Raw genomic sequence first — 13,651 nt, forward strand, 5'->3', positions numbered from 1 at the left:
ATAAATTTAATTTAAAAAAACAAAGTAACTATGGATTAAGGTCACTGTATATATAAAAAAAAAAAAAACCTGTTAAGAATTAACATTATTAAAATGGCTATATTACCTAAAGCAATACACAGATTTAATGCAATGCTCATCAATATCCCAATGGCATTTTTCACAGAAATAGAACAAAAATTCCTCATCTTTGTATGGAACCACAAAAGACCCCAAATAGCCAAAGCAATCAGGAGAAAAGAGGACAAAGCCAGAGGTATCACACTCCCTGACTTCAAACTATACTAAGAAGCTATGATAATCAAAACAGTATGGTATTGGCAGAAAAACAGGCACACAGACCAATGGAACAGAATTAAAGACCCAGATATAAACCCCTATATATATTTATATATTTACAGGCAACTAATTTTCAACAAAGGAGCCAAAAACATACAATGGAGAGAGGAAAGCTGCTTCAATAAATGATGATGGGAAAATTGCAAAGCCACATGCAAAAGAATGAACCTAGACTGCTAACACCATACACAAAAATTAACTCGAAATGGATTAAAGACTTGAATATAAGACCTGAAACAATAAAATACATAGAAGAAAACATAGGTACTGAACTTATGGACTTTGGCCTCAGAGGGGTTTTCATAAACTCGAACCTAAAGGCAATGGAAGTAAAAGCAAAAACGAATGAATGGAACGACATCAAACTAAAAAGTTTCTGTACAGAAAAGAAAAGTCAACAAAACAAAAATGGCTTTGAATGACTGAGATGTACCTTAACTTTGAGTTATTAGATATGTTTATATTAAAGAATACAACAATTAAAAAAAAAGGCAACCAACCAAATGAGAGGAGATATTCACAAATGATCTCTGATAAGGGGCTAATATCTGAATTACAGAGAATTCATATAGCTCAAAAACAAAAAAACAATCCAAGTTTTAAATGGGCAGAGGACCTGAACAGACATTTTGCCCTAGATATACACATGGCCAACAGATAACATAAAAAGATGCTCAACCTCATTAGTTATAAGAGAAACACAAATCACAACCACAATGAGATATCACCTCGTACCTGTTAGAATGTCTATTTTCAATAAGACAAGAAATAACAAGTGTTAGGATGTGGAGGAAAAGAAACTCTCATACACTGCTGGTGGGAATGTAAGTTGGTACAGCCATTATGGAAAACAATATGGAGGTTCCTCAGAAAATTAAGAATAGAGCTATAATATGACCCTCTATCCCTCTTCTGGGTACTTCCTCCCAAAATTTAAAAACATTTATTCGTAAAAAATATATGTATCCCTATGTTTACCACAGCATTTCACAATACCCAAGACAGGGAAACAACCTAAGTGTCCTTTGATGGATGAATGGATGAAGATGTGGAACATATATAAAATGGAATATTACTCAGCCATAAGAAAAGATGAAATACTGCCACTGGTGACAACATGACTGGATCTTGAGATAACCATGCTACGTGAAATAAGTCGGACAAGAAAAATTGAAAACCATATGATTTCACTCATGTGTTGGATATAAAACAGAAACAGACCAACAAACAAAACAAACAAATTCATAGACACAGACAACACTATAGCAGTTACCAGAGGGAAACGGGGGTAAGAGAGGATAAAGAGGGTAAAGGGGTCAAATATATGGTGGCAGAAGTAGACTTTAGGTTGTGAGCACACTGTGGAATATAAAGGTGAAGTGTTATAACGTTATACATGTGAAACTTATGTATTAACCAGTTACCGCGGTAAATTTAATTTTTTGAAAAAGGAAACTTGTACTCATTAGGGTCACTCCCCATGTTCCCCCAGATCCTGACGACCAGTAATCTACTTTCCGTGTCTATGAATTTGCCTACTTTGGACATTTCATCTAAGTGGAATGTTACGAGATGTGGCTTTCTGTGTCTGGCTTCTTTCACTCAGTATAATGTAATATGTATCAGTGCTTCATTTCATTTTTTTTTTATGCTGAATAATATCCCATTATTTGGATACACCACTTTTTGTTTATCCATTCATCAGTTGATGGACATTCGGGCTATTCCCACTTTTTGGCTATTATGAATAATGCTGCTATGAATATCCATGTGCAATTTTTTGTGTGAACATGTTTTCATGTCTCTTGGGTGGATAACTAGGAATGGGATTGCTGGGTCACTTGGTAACTCTATATTTTACTTTTTGAGGAAGATACTGTTTTAAATCACCATGTGTCCCACGGCACTACACAGTACTTTATCCTGTAGCCCCAGGCATCACCGTGGAAAAGAACTCAAACTCACAAGAATATGAGGCAAAGAAGATCTCAAGTACCATTGGTCCTCTCCCGAATATACACCCAGGAGATGGGTATGTTTTTGCACACACACTCCAGGACAAACAAGGATGCTCACAGTAATACTGTTGGCCAAAAATCCAAAATAACCTGACACCCATTAACAAGAGCTTGGATAAATACGTTGTGGACTATACATCAAAAAAAAAAATAAATTAGTTATATAAAACAGCATGGACGAACCTCACAAATACAGTATTAAAAGAAACAAGTTACAAGGGAGTATATATAGTACAATTTTGTTTGAAGTTCCAAAACAAGTGAAACTAAATCATGTGATTTAGGGATGCACGTGTAGGTGGAAAAACTATTAAAAATTATTTCAACAAAAAACAGGATACTGATTACCTCTGGCAGGGAGAGAGGGAGACGCGTCAGGAAGAGGCACAGGAAGGTCCTCTGCAAGCTAGTTTTCTAATTCTTGTCCTGGGTGATGGATACATGAAGATCCATTTTGAATTATTTTTAACTGTACATAGGTACTTAACCTACTCACTCACTAGTCCAAAAGTTTTATTTCACAATTCAAAGAATAAACAGAACAAAACTCACGTCCAGGTGTCAGGAGGCCTGGATGCCAGATCAGGTTTACCACTTAAGAGCTGCGTGACACAAATTACTTAATCTCTCTGCCTCAACATTTTTATCTCCAAAATGGGGATGATGATAATTGCTACTTATTCGGAGTTTACCATTCTTGAGCACTAAGCTAAGTGTTTTTATATGTCAATACTCATTGTGTGTCCTTGGGGCACGAAAGACGTTATCGAAGGTAGCTTAAGCACAAAGTGTTACAAGGATGCAGGGTGCAGCTGGGGAGCGGATTCTGGAAACTCTCTCTCTCTCTCTCTCTCTCTCTCTCTCTCTCTCTCTCTCTCTCTCTCTCTCGTTGTTGCTCTTCTCTCCATAACTGTTATATTCTTTCCTTTTGTTATAAGCTGGTCATTTTTGCAACCCCATCCACATGTGAGAAAATGGCCACCCACAACTCTCAGGTTTGTATCTTCTCCATTCAAGACACCAGCCAGACTGAACCTGGAATCTCTCAGCACAAATTACAAAGTTCCCTGGGGAAAGAATTCCTATTGTTTTAAGTTAGGAGCCAGTATCCACCCCTGATCCAATCAAGTGGCAAAGGGGCAGAGTCACATCATGCAAAATCCCTGCTAGGGACAAACACCATGAAACAAAATGGGAACTATGGATGGACAGCAGTCAGCCTGTGGAAATCTAGTTCTGTGGAGATGTAGAGATGTAAAGAGCAGCTGCTAGACTGGAGAGGGGAGCAGATACCTAATATCAACTGTTAGTTAAACTATTCTTTGTACTAATGCAATGAGGTAATGTCGGTGTCCCCATTTTACAGATGAAAGGACTAGGAATCAGACAGGGCCCAGGGATTCTCAACAGCAGCACCACTGACATTTCAGGCTGAACAATTCTTCATGGTGTGAGGTGGGGGTGGGGGTGGGATTGTCCTGTGCATTGTAGAATGTTTAGCAACATCCCTGGCCTCTACACACTAGGTTCTAATGGCACTTCTCCAGTTGTAACAATCAAAAATGTCTCCATATGTTGTCAAATGTCCTGACACAGGCTCAGTAAATTATACACCACTCCACTTGTAAGACAGCCAGTATTCAAACCCAGGTCTGACCCTACAGCCTGTTCTTAGTCACCATCTCTCATGATCATATCTATTACCAGCTTCACAAGGTTGTAATGATATAATGAATGTAATGAATGTGAAATCGCCTTGAAGATTTTGGTGCAACATAAATATGTCACCACATTCTCCTTAGGAGCTTCCAGTACTGTAGATCAATGTGGCTATTCAAACAGGACAGGACTCTACATCTCTAAGAAATTTTAATTCCAGGGGTCTGACCACTAACCAACCATATTACTCATTTAGTTTCATGATGCGATTCTTCTCCAAATCCTCTCCCTCATGAAGGGCGATATTCCCAAGGTCTTGCTGCAACACATGTCCAATTCAACTCCCCAACCATTTCCTTATGGTAGATTTCCTTAGCTGGTTTTCCTCTAGCAGAGCCAAGTGTTTCTCCAGATAATCTGGTCCCCAAAGCCCGTCTATTATTCTTCTACACATAACTGACTAAACATGTTACATCTCTTTCTCCATGAACTAGCAGTCTCAATAACCTAGGCTACCTGAGGTTCATGGTCACATTCTTCCAAACTCAAAATGCCTCTCTAAGACTGTTGCTTGACAGAGCCCTACATGGACAGTCCCCAATCTGTTAGTTTTTGTTCTGGTTTTTAATATTCATTGTGACTGAATTCTAAAAATGATGGAATCCTTCATTGGCAAGGCTTTGAGTCTCTCCTATCTGAACGAGAAGGGAAAATATTTTGGCTGAGATTAGAGGGTTGGCCACACGCTAATGACAGAGAGTGTTACAATGAGCTTCTAGAATTTTATAAAAGCAAGCATATCCTTACAGCTTAATCTAGCTGCTTAATAAAATGACCACAATATGCCATTCGTACTTTTCCAGTCAAGATATAAACAACTTGTTTAAAGGTCTAGTTAGAATGTAATATTTTTAAACTCTTTTTATTGACGTATAACTTACTTTTCTGCATGGAAGTATACAGCTCAATACATTTATTCCATATAACACACCCATGTAACCACCACTCAGATTAAGAAATTACCCACATTCCAGAAGCCCCTCTCAGGCCCCCTCCAGGTCACGGTCTCCATCCTCTCTCCAAATAGACCATTATAATTTTAATCTTATTACCTCCATATTTTTTATGTATCTGATGGCACAGATAATTATCTCTGGAGGCCAAAGTTAACTGGAAGCTGCGAGAATGGTTTTCCCATGAGTCATTTCTCTTAAGGGTTTTATCAGCGAGGATCCTTCCAGCTGCAAGTAATAGAAACCCCAATCCAGATGGCTTAAACAATGAGAAAATTTATGATCTCTGTATAAATGGAAGTCCTGTTGTAGAGCATGCTTTAGGGCTGATTGAATCGGCAGTTTGAGTGAAACAACGTCCCATGCTCTTTCATCTCTGTACTCAGCCATCTTGGTGTTTGCTTTATCCTCAGGCTGGTAGCAGGATGGCCACCACAATTCTGCGACTCTCTCTGGAGAGAAAACTTCTTCCAGACGTCTCATTCTACTGGTGAGAATTGGGTCACTTGTGCAATTACTTAGACCAGGGAGACAGGGTTGCCTCAATTGTCTTAGACTTGTCATTTAGGGATAGGATGGATGGATGTTGAGGATTCCCCTCCACTGCTCCCTATAGAAAACCACGTAATAAAAATGTAAAATGTCTGGCTTGACTCATTTATAAACATTTGATATTGCTAAATGGTTACGAGGGTTATAAACAGTGGAGATTTGTGGCTGAACATATCGTTGGGAGATTCAAGGTTAGAGGTAAGTAACTCCCTGTGAGGAAAGAATAAACTGACCGTGGCAAAATAAACACAGCAGCTCTTGCCTCTCTCTCTCTGCTCAACGTCAATGATCCTTCCTCTCCAAATTGCCTATTTGGGCACTGAGTCATAAACATATTTTTTAAAGTTATTGGGATAGTGTCTGTTACCAGTTATGTTAAGCACAGGACATAATGTTTCAGTATACACTTAGGACAAATGCTGCCTCTTTACAAATCACATGATGGTTGGCCAGGCACACAGGACATGCCATTTAAATGCTACCAGGTGTGTGTGTCAGTTCCTGAAAGGACTTTGGTTTCTTCAGTTACCTTGATAATCCCCAGAAGCCATTCAATCCCCATAGATGTTTGAATATTCTCCATATTAAAATTCCAATTTTTAAAGAAGTATTTTGAATGAAAGCCATAGACATACATATAAGTATTAACATTCATTTGCTCAAGGTAGTTGGGAATGTAACATGTAACATGTTTACATCCCTTTTATCAATGTGCTAGTCATATATTATTAGAACATTGGTGAATACGTATTGGAGGAATCTATCAACAAAGAATACATGGGTAGGTGAGGTACACTCGTCAGCGAAAAACATAATAATGATGGATATAATAGTGATGTTTTTTGTGTTAAATGGTAAAATGTATAGGTCTGTGGATGATCGGACAAATAGTAGATAAGTTTTAAAGATAAGGTATTACATTTATATGTATATAAATTTTACATACATATGTATATGTACCACTAACTTTATATTTGTAAAAAAAAAATAAAGGTCTTTAAATAGTTATCTATACTGGATAAATATATAACTGATACTATTCTGAGCACCAGGGAGAAAGGATGAATATACGGGCAATTCCAACTGAAGAGTAAAAATGCAGCATATCCTTCAGAAAACTATTTATCACAAAACTAATATTTCTGAGGAAATTTTTTCTCATGACTGTTTCTAACTTTAATTGCTACTATATTTATAAGGCAACTATTAGCACAAATATTACATCTAATATGTATGGTTCTAATGAGAAAGTATATCAATAACATGCTTGATTTCAACCCACATTTCAGAATTTTTTTTTTTTTACTAAAGATGTAATATCCTGTGATCATCAATCATTTTAGTTACATTTTTGATATTCAACAGTCGTCCAATATCCCCTGGATATCTGAATGCTTGTTGTTAGAATTCTAGTTCTTCCTCAAGAATAACATGTGAGGCATATATATTTTACTATACGTTCTTATGTCAACTGGGAATATGCCTTTAATATATAATCCAATACTACTCTAGTTTGCTTTTTGGTATAGGCTAGGTTTTTTTTTGAAAGAAGCTGGACATTTCACAATGCCAAGACCCAATCCAGTCAATTCTAATGAGGACCTTAAATGTTATGAAGAGGTTTCTGTTAATTTGCTTTATGAAGGTCAGATGAAGGTTGCAGAGATTTTAAGAGGAATGCTCTTTTCTACCATACCAGCAGAGGGCACATTTTCCACTTAACTGTAATTCCTCCAGCCTACAAAATCCCATAGGTGGTATTGGGTCAAAGTATAGAGGGTACTGAAAACCAGGCAGTGCTTGAATAAAGAATGTGCTTAAGAAAGAATAGCTTGGAAGGAACAGACATAATAGCAAATACGGAAAATGACTGGGCGCGTCCACTTTTTAAAAATCTCATTTAGAAAAGGCCCAAAACTCTGAAGAGGCTTAAGGGTGACAATTCTCGATTCTCATGAAAGAGAGATTTCTTAAGTATCCTAAATCCTTAAGACATTTTCCTTCAGGTGGCATTGGGCCATCGAGTTCTAGTTTACAGTTCTGCTGTTGAGAAGTTTGGATATCTGGTTCCTGATTCTTTTGAGTGAACTATTTTTCCTCTTTGGAAACTTTCAGGACAGTGGTTTTCAAACCTCACCATGACTCGAATCCCCCCCAAATAGAGATTCTGTTTCAATTGATCTGTGGCAGGGCCAGATGTTGGTATTTTTAAACGTTCCAAAGGTGATTTCAAGGTGATTCGAAGTGTGGCCATGGTTGATGGTTTTAGATTTTCTTCTTATCCCTTTTGTTCTGAAATTCCACAATGACATACTTTCGTGTGAGTCATTTTTCATTACTGTGTTGAGAGCTCAGTGGTTCTTTCGACCTCAAAAATCAATCATTAGTTCTGGGATGTTTTCTTGTATTATTTCTGTGATAATTTTTCACTTCTAGGTCTCCTATTGAGATAGGGTATCTACTGGTATGAACCTATCATTTTCTATCTTTTCCTTTTTTCCCCCTACCTTGTGAGAGATTTCCTCATTTTTATTTTTCGACGCTTTTATTTCTGCTCTCATTTTAAAAACCTTAATTTGGAAATAATTTTAGGCTTACAAACACTTGCAAAGATAGTACAATGTTCCCATACATTCCTCACCTAGCTTCCCCTAATGTCGACATCTTACATAACCTAAGAATAATTATCAAAACTAAGAAATTAACATTACAACGATACTATTAACTACAGACTTTATTTGAACGTCACCGGCATTTCCACTAATGGTCATTTTCTGTTCTAGGAACCAATCCAGGCCCCACATTTGGTTGTCATGTTTCCTTAGTCTCCTTCAGTCTGTGATAATTCTTCACTCTTTCCTTGTCTTTCATGACCTTGATGCTTTTGAATACTGGTTTTGTAGAATATTCATCAATTTGAGTCTGTCTGATATTTTCTCATGATTAGAATGGAGCTATGAATGTTGGGTAATACAATAAAGTGATGTGCCCTTCTTGATGCATGAAGGGTACATGATATTAATGTATTATTTTATTACCAGTAATGTTAAACTTGACGACTTGCCGAAGGAAATGTCTGCCAGCTTTCGCTGTAAAATTGCTGCTCTTTTCTTCGTAAGTAGTAAATGCTTTAAGAGAGTATTTTGAGGCTATCTTGTTTCTTCTTAAGCTTTTAAGTTTAATTTTAGCATTTGTTGATAGCCTCAAATTTGTAATTCTACAATTCTTATTTTCTGACTGTTCCTTTTTAAATAGCATTCTATATTTTTCATGGATACAATCATCTCTCAGAAGTTATCAGGATTTTTTTTCTTATCTACATTATCTCTTCCTCTGACATCTTTTTTCCTATTTGTTTTGGTCTCGATCTTTCGTGTGAAGGCTTTCCAAAAAATGGTTGCATAGTCCTAGTCTACTAAAAGCTTTTATTGAATGCTTTGCATCAGCAGAGCTTGTTGAAAGTATTCACTGCAGGTAACCACGTGAAAGCTGCCAAATGTCAGTACCTGTAGATCTTGTCTCCTGGACTGGTGAGTTTCTTCGGCTTTTGGTATTCTAGGAGCCAAGGGAAGATGATGGAGCCATGTCGGTAATTAGCATGAACTTCCACTTAATCCTCACTCTCAGGTCCATACTCATCACAGCCCTCAGCTTTGCCTTGTAATCTCACATCGAGGTCCTCTCAGGTTCAGCTTTCCCCAGGATTAAACTTCCAGTTTCTGTCGGAGAAGAGGGGCAGTTGCATGGCTGTGCAGGTTGGGGTAACGCTGGAGATGGGGTGAGGGCAGGGGGGTGAGTTTGTTACTGTTTCCAAGGCTGCTATACAGCCTCTACTCTCAGAGGTGGATGGTGCTTCCCATTTGTGAGTTTTTCATGGATTGGTGATGGGTCTTCATTCTTGTTGGCTTTTCCTCCTGTAGGCATTTAACCTTATTTTCTATACTCTTCTACCTTTACTGGCCTTCCATCTTCCAAAAATTTCGTGAGATCCGTCATCAACTGACGTGTACTCTCTCACTCACTTTGTCTTTGTTTATTTCTTACTCTCGTCATTTATATCACTTTTGAAAGGAAGCAGAGATAAACAAGTTCTTTCAAACTACATTCAGTCAGAAACCTCTGTGAACACACAATGCGATATACAGATGATATAATTCTAGCAGGGGTCCCCAACCCCCACTACTGTTCCGCAGCCTGTTAGGAACCTGGCCGCGCAGCAGGTAAATGACAGGTGAGGAGTGAGCGAAGGTTCATCTGTATTTGCAGCCACTCCTCGGCACTAGCATCACCAACTCAGCTCCACTTCAGATCATTGGGCATTAGATTCTCATAGGAGCACTGGTCCCTGGTGCCAAAAAGGTTGAGGACTGCTGTATTATAGAACTGTACACCTGAAACCCATATCATTTTATTAACCAATGTCACCTCAAAAAATTAAAAAATAGAGACCCCTGTTATTTTTAAGGTGGTCAAAAGACAATCAAACGTTAATCAAGTAAAAAATTCTAGGAACCAATATCCCATGAAGAATTTCAAGTACTGTATGTAGATACTCTACCCTCAAGAATGTGGAGCTTAAGTCCTTACTCCTTAAGTGTGGGCTGCCCATAGTGACTTCTTTCCAATAAGGAAGAGCACAGAAAGTTCTTTTTGAAGAATAACTTAATAGTAGAGAAATCTAATAAATACTACCTCAGTCTTGTGATCAAGGTCAACATCAACAGTCATAAATCTTATTGATAGTATATACCCTTGAAATAATGTAATAAAAATAGCAATTTACCTCTGTAGAGTCCTCCCACCCAAACCTATAATCTCACTCTAATTATAAGAAAAATATAAATTCCAATAGAGGGCATCCTACAATACACCTGAATACTCCTCCTCAAAGCTATCAAGGTCATCGAAAACAAGAGTCTAAGAAACTGTCACAGTCAAGAGGAGCCTAAGAAAACATGATGACTAAATGCAATGTAGGATCCTGGAAAAGAAAATACAGGTAAAAACTGAGGAAACATAAAGTATGGACTTTAATTTTTTGGACTGTAGGGGAAACTGGGTGCTGGCTGTATGGGAACCTTGCACTACCTTTACAATTTTCTGTAGATTTGAAACAGTTCAAAAGAATCAAATTTATTTAAAGTATTTCTATGAAACCAATAAACACTGGCAGCTGAATCTATTTATGGAGAAAACAGGATTGAATGGGGTTTTTGGTTGTTAGTGATGTGGGCAACATTGGGATTCATCTCAAAATTCGACTTGGGAGTCCTACATGGTTCTTCAAAAAATTTGTTTGTCCAGACACAGCATGGCAAACCATCCTGAACCAACTAGCCCTTCCTATGGCCCAGCATAATACAAGACTCCCAGAAGGATGCAGAAGACCCAGTCTTCAGATGGTGTACAGTCCACTAATGAAGATACTAAAATAAAATATATACACACACAAAATATATGATTATAGTATCTGCCTCGGGTTTAAATATTAAATAGTTTTCTGTATCTTATTCTATAACAATAAATAATCTGAGTGTGTGCATATCTTTTTTAAAGTGAGGAATATTTCTTCTTTCCAAAGATACCTAGACTTGGCATAGAATGAAAAATGAGTATCTGCTTAGGTATACTTAGGCAGAATCCTTACAAAGAAATTACCAAGGCAGGCATTTTAAGGTCAGATAAATTGCAGAGGCCACAGTTGTCAGGATGTGAGTGTTTCAGACACCCAATTTGAACTAACTTAACACAGAAAGCAAATTTATTGACTCATACATGAAAGTTTCAGAGGTAGAACTTCACCTTAAATGAAGGTCAATAGAGATGTCCAAACAGAACTGTACTAGTTTACATAAATGGTCCAAATTATAAACAATTCAGCTTTATTTCTTCCGAATGTTTTCTAGGATGGACGAGTGGGTATGTTTTTGTGCCACAATACTTAAAAATGAAGAGAAGCTGAGCTGAGGTACTACCTTGTCATTTATTGAGAAAAACATAAGGCAAAGTATTTCAACAGGGGCAAGCCAGGGCTTAGGATGGTGAGCTAAAGAAAAATCCAAAGAAAAAAAATTAATTAAAAATAATATAGATTCAGAACAGGAAAAGGGGTCAGAGTCTTGGAAAGACTTGATTTCCTTTGCTGTTCATGGTTTAGCTTCTCCCAACTTCCATCTCTATTTGTTCCTGATTAGATTTTGTGGGCAATTAAATCAAAGTAGATAAGATTTGTGAGGTTTGTTTTTATTGTGGACGTCATTTCACTGTTCTGTAAAGTAATGCCACCTGTTTCTAAAACTTAGCTGAGGAAAGACCTAAAAAGATCCCAAAAGTAAGCTTCTATAAAGAAAAATAAAATTCAAAACCCATGGGCTTTTTCATTTTTCATTTTCCAGGTCCATTTGCTTCTAAAGTTAACATTACTGTTTTAGTCACAAAGATTAGGATCAGAAGGAAACAATAGGAAATTGCTTTGAGACTGGCACTGATGGATCAAAAATGCCATTTGTCACACTTGTAACAAGCAGCATTTGTATTTGCATTATGCTGTGCTTTCTCCAATGAACTTGAATCATCTTTTCATGATACTATATAACAATTTTGAAAACTGAAAACCAGTTTCCAAATCTTGTGCTACATGCTCAAAGCAGATTTCTATTTCTCACATTTCCATGATTCATAGAGATTGGTTCAGAAGAGGCTAAGGGCAAGCCAACCAATTAACAATTAATTCTCATTAAAAATGATACATTTACATGTATAGATCCAGGTTAAATCTTATCCAGGATCCCAGATTGGGTGAATTATGCAAGGACGTTGGTGCTGCTTAAAGAATTCCTCGATAGTCCTCAGCTCTCTATCCTGTATAAGTTACATTTTACCAAAAGTTGTTTCTAATAACAGTTCAAATTTAAATTCTCATTAACTGGCTTCAAGAAACCATTTTGCAAGGGATGCTAGGGTCATTTAAACAACTTATTTCTACTGAAGCAATGTGATTATCTTCAACAGTAAGACTTCTAAGACAGTGGCTATTTTTCACTTATCTATTCATTAGGAAAATGATTACATTATTGATTGGTTCCATCTGGTTAATCATACACAGAAACATCTCTATATGGGAATCATTAGCAGATTCATTGGGCATATTATTTATTTTGGCACAGCTAGAGCTTCGTTTTTACATAAAACCAACAGTGGAAATTGAGTTTTAGGGCTAGATTTGGGTTTAAATACTAGTTAGTTCTCCTGTTAGCTGTGTGGTCTCAGGCAAGTCAAGTGGCTCTGGGCCATTTGTAAAATTTGGATACCCCTCATCTGCCATGTAAGAATCCTACAGGGGAAGGACTGGAAATGTTTGTAAACTATCAAAGACACTGCGTGGCACATAAATGATGGTATTACACCTGCATCCTCATGTTTCATCTCAAAGCAAATCTAGTCTCTCCTGAATCCTTCACAAAAGAATTAAGCTTTTTAAATGTTAATATATATGTGATTAAGCTGGGTGGGCCTGGACATACATAGTATAGATATCTATTTGGCTAATTAAATTTAGGTCACCAGTCACCTACAATTATGAACAATTTGGTAGACTGTGGTATTTCTTACCTTAAATTTGCATAATTGGAATTGCATTCTTCTACCTCAGGTTTTCAGGAAATCAACCAGGATTTGTCAAGCACCAGCCAGATACTCATCCTCAGGAAGAACAGTGATATGAATTATTAGGATTGAAGACTAAACAAATTCAAATGCTAATAAGAACGGGATTATCTTTTCCTGTTAGTAAGCCTCAAATCATGTGATAATGTAACAGCCAAGCCCCGATGAACGATGTCTCATTAGTAATGTTAGAAGGCTATCAGTAGGTTTTAAAATTAATGAGAAAAATAATTTATTTCCCTTGTTTTATTAACAGTCACTAGAACTCCAATCTTGGTGTGTAATTTTCCCCAACAGGTTAGCAATTTCCAAGAAAAACAATCATTTGAAGACTGGCATTGCAGATAACAAAATATTATTACCTGTACTAGCTTCTCTTTACCAGATGGTTTCAGTAAAAACAGA

Source organism: Rousettus aegyptiacus, unplaced genomic scaffold (assembly GCF_014176215.1).
Source record: "Rousettus aegyptiacus isolate mRouAeg1 unplaced genomic scaffold, mRouAeg1.p scaffold_m13_p_14, whole genome shotgun sequence".
Classification (NCBI taxonomy): Eukaryota; Metazoa; Chordata; class Mammalia; order Chiroptera; family Pteropodidae; genus Rousettus; species Rousettus aegyptiacus.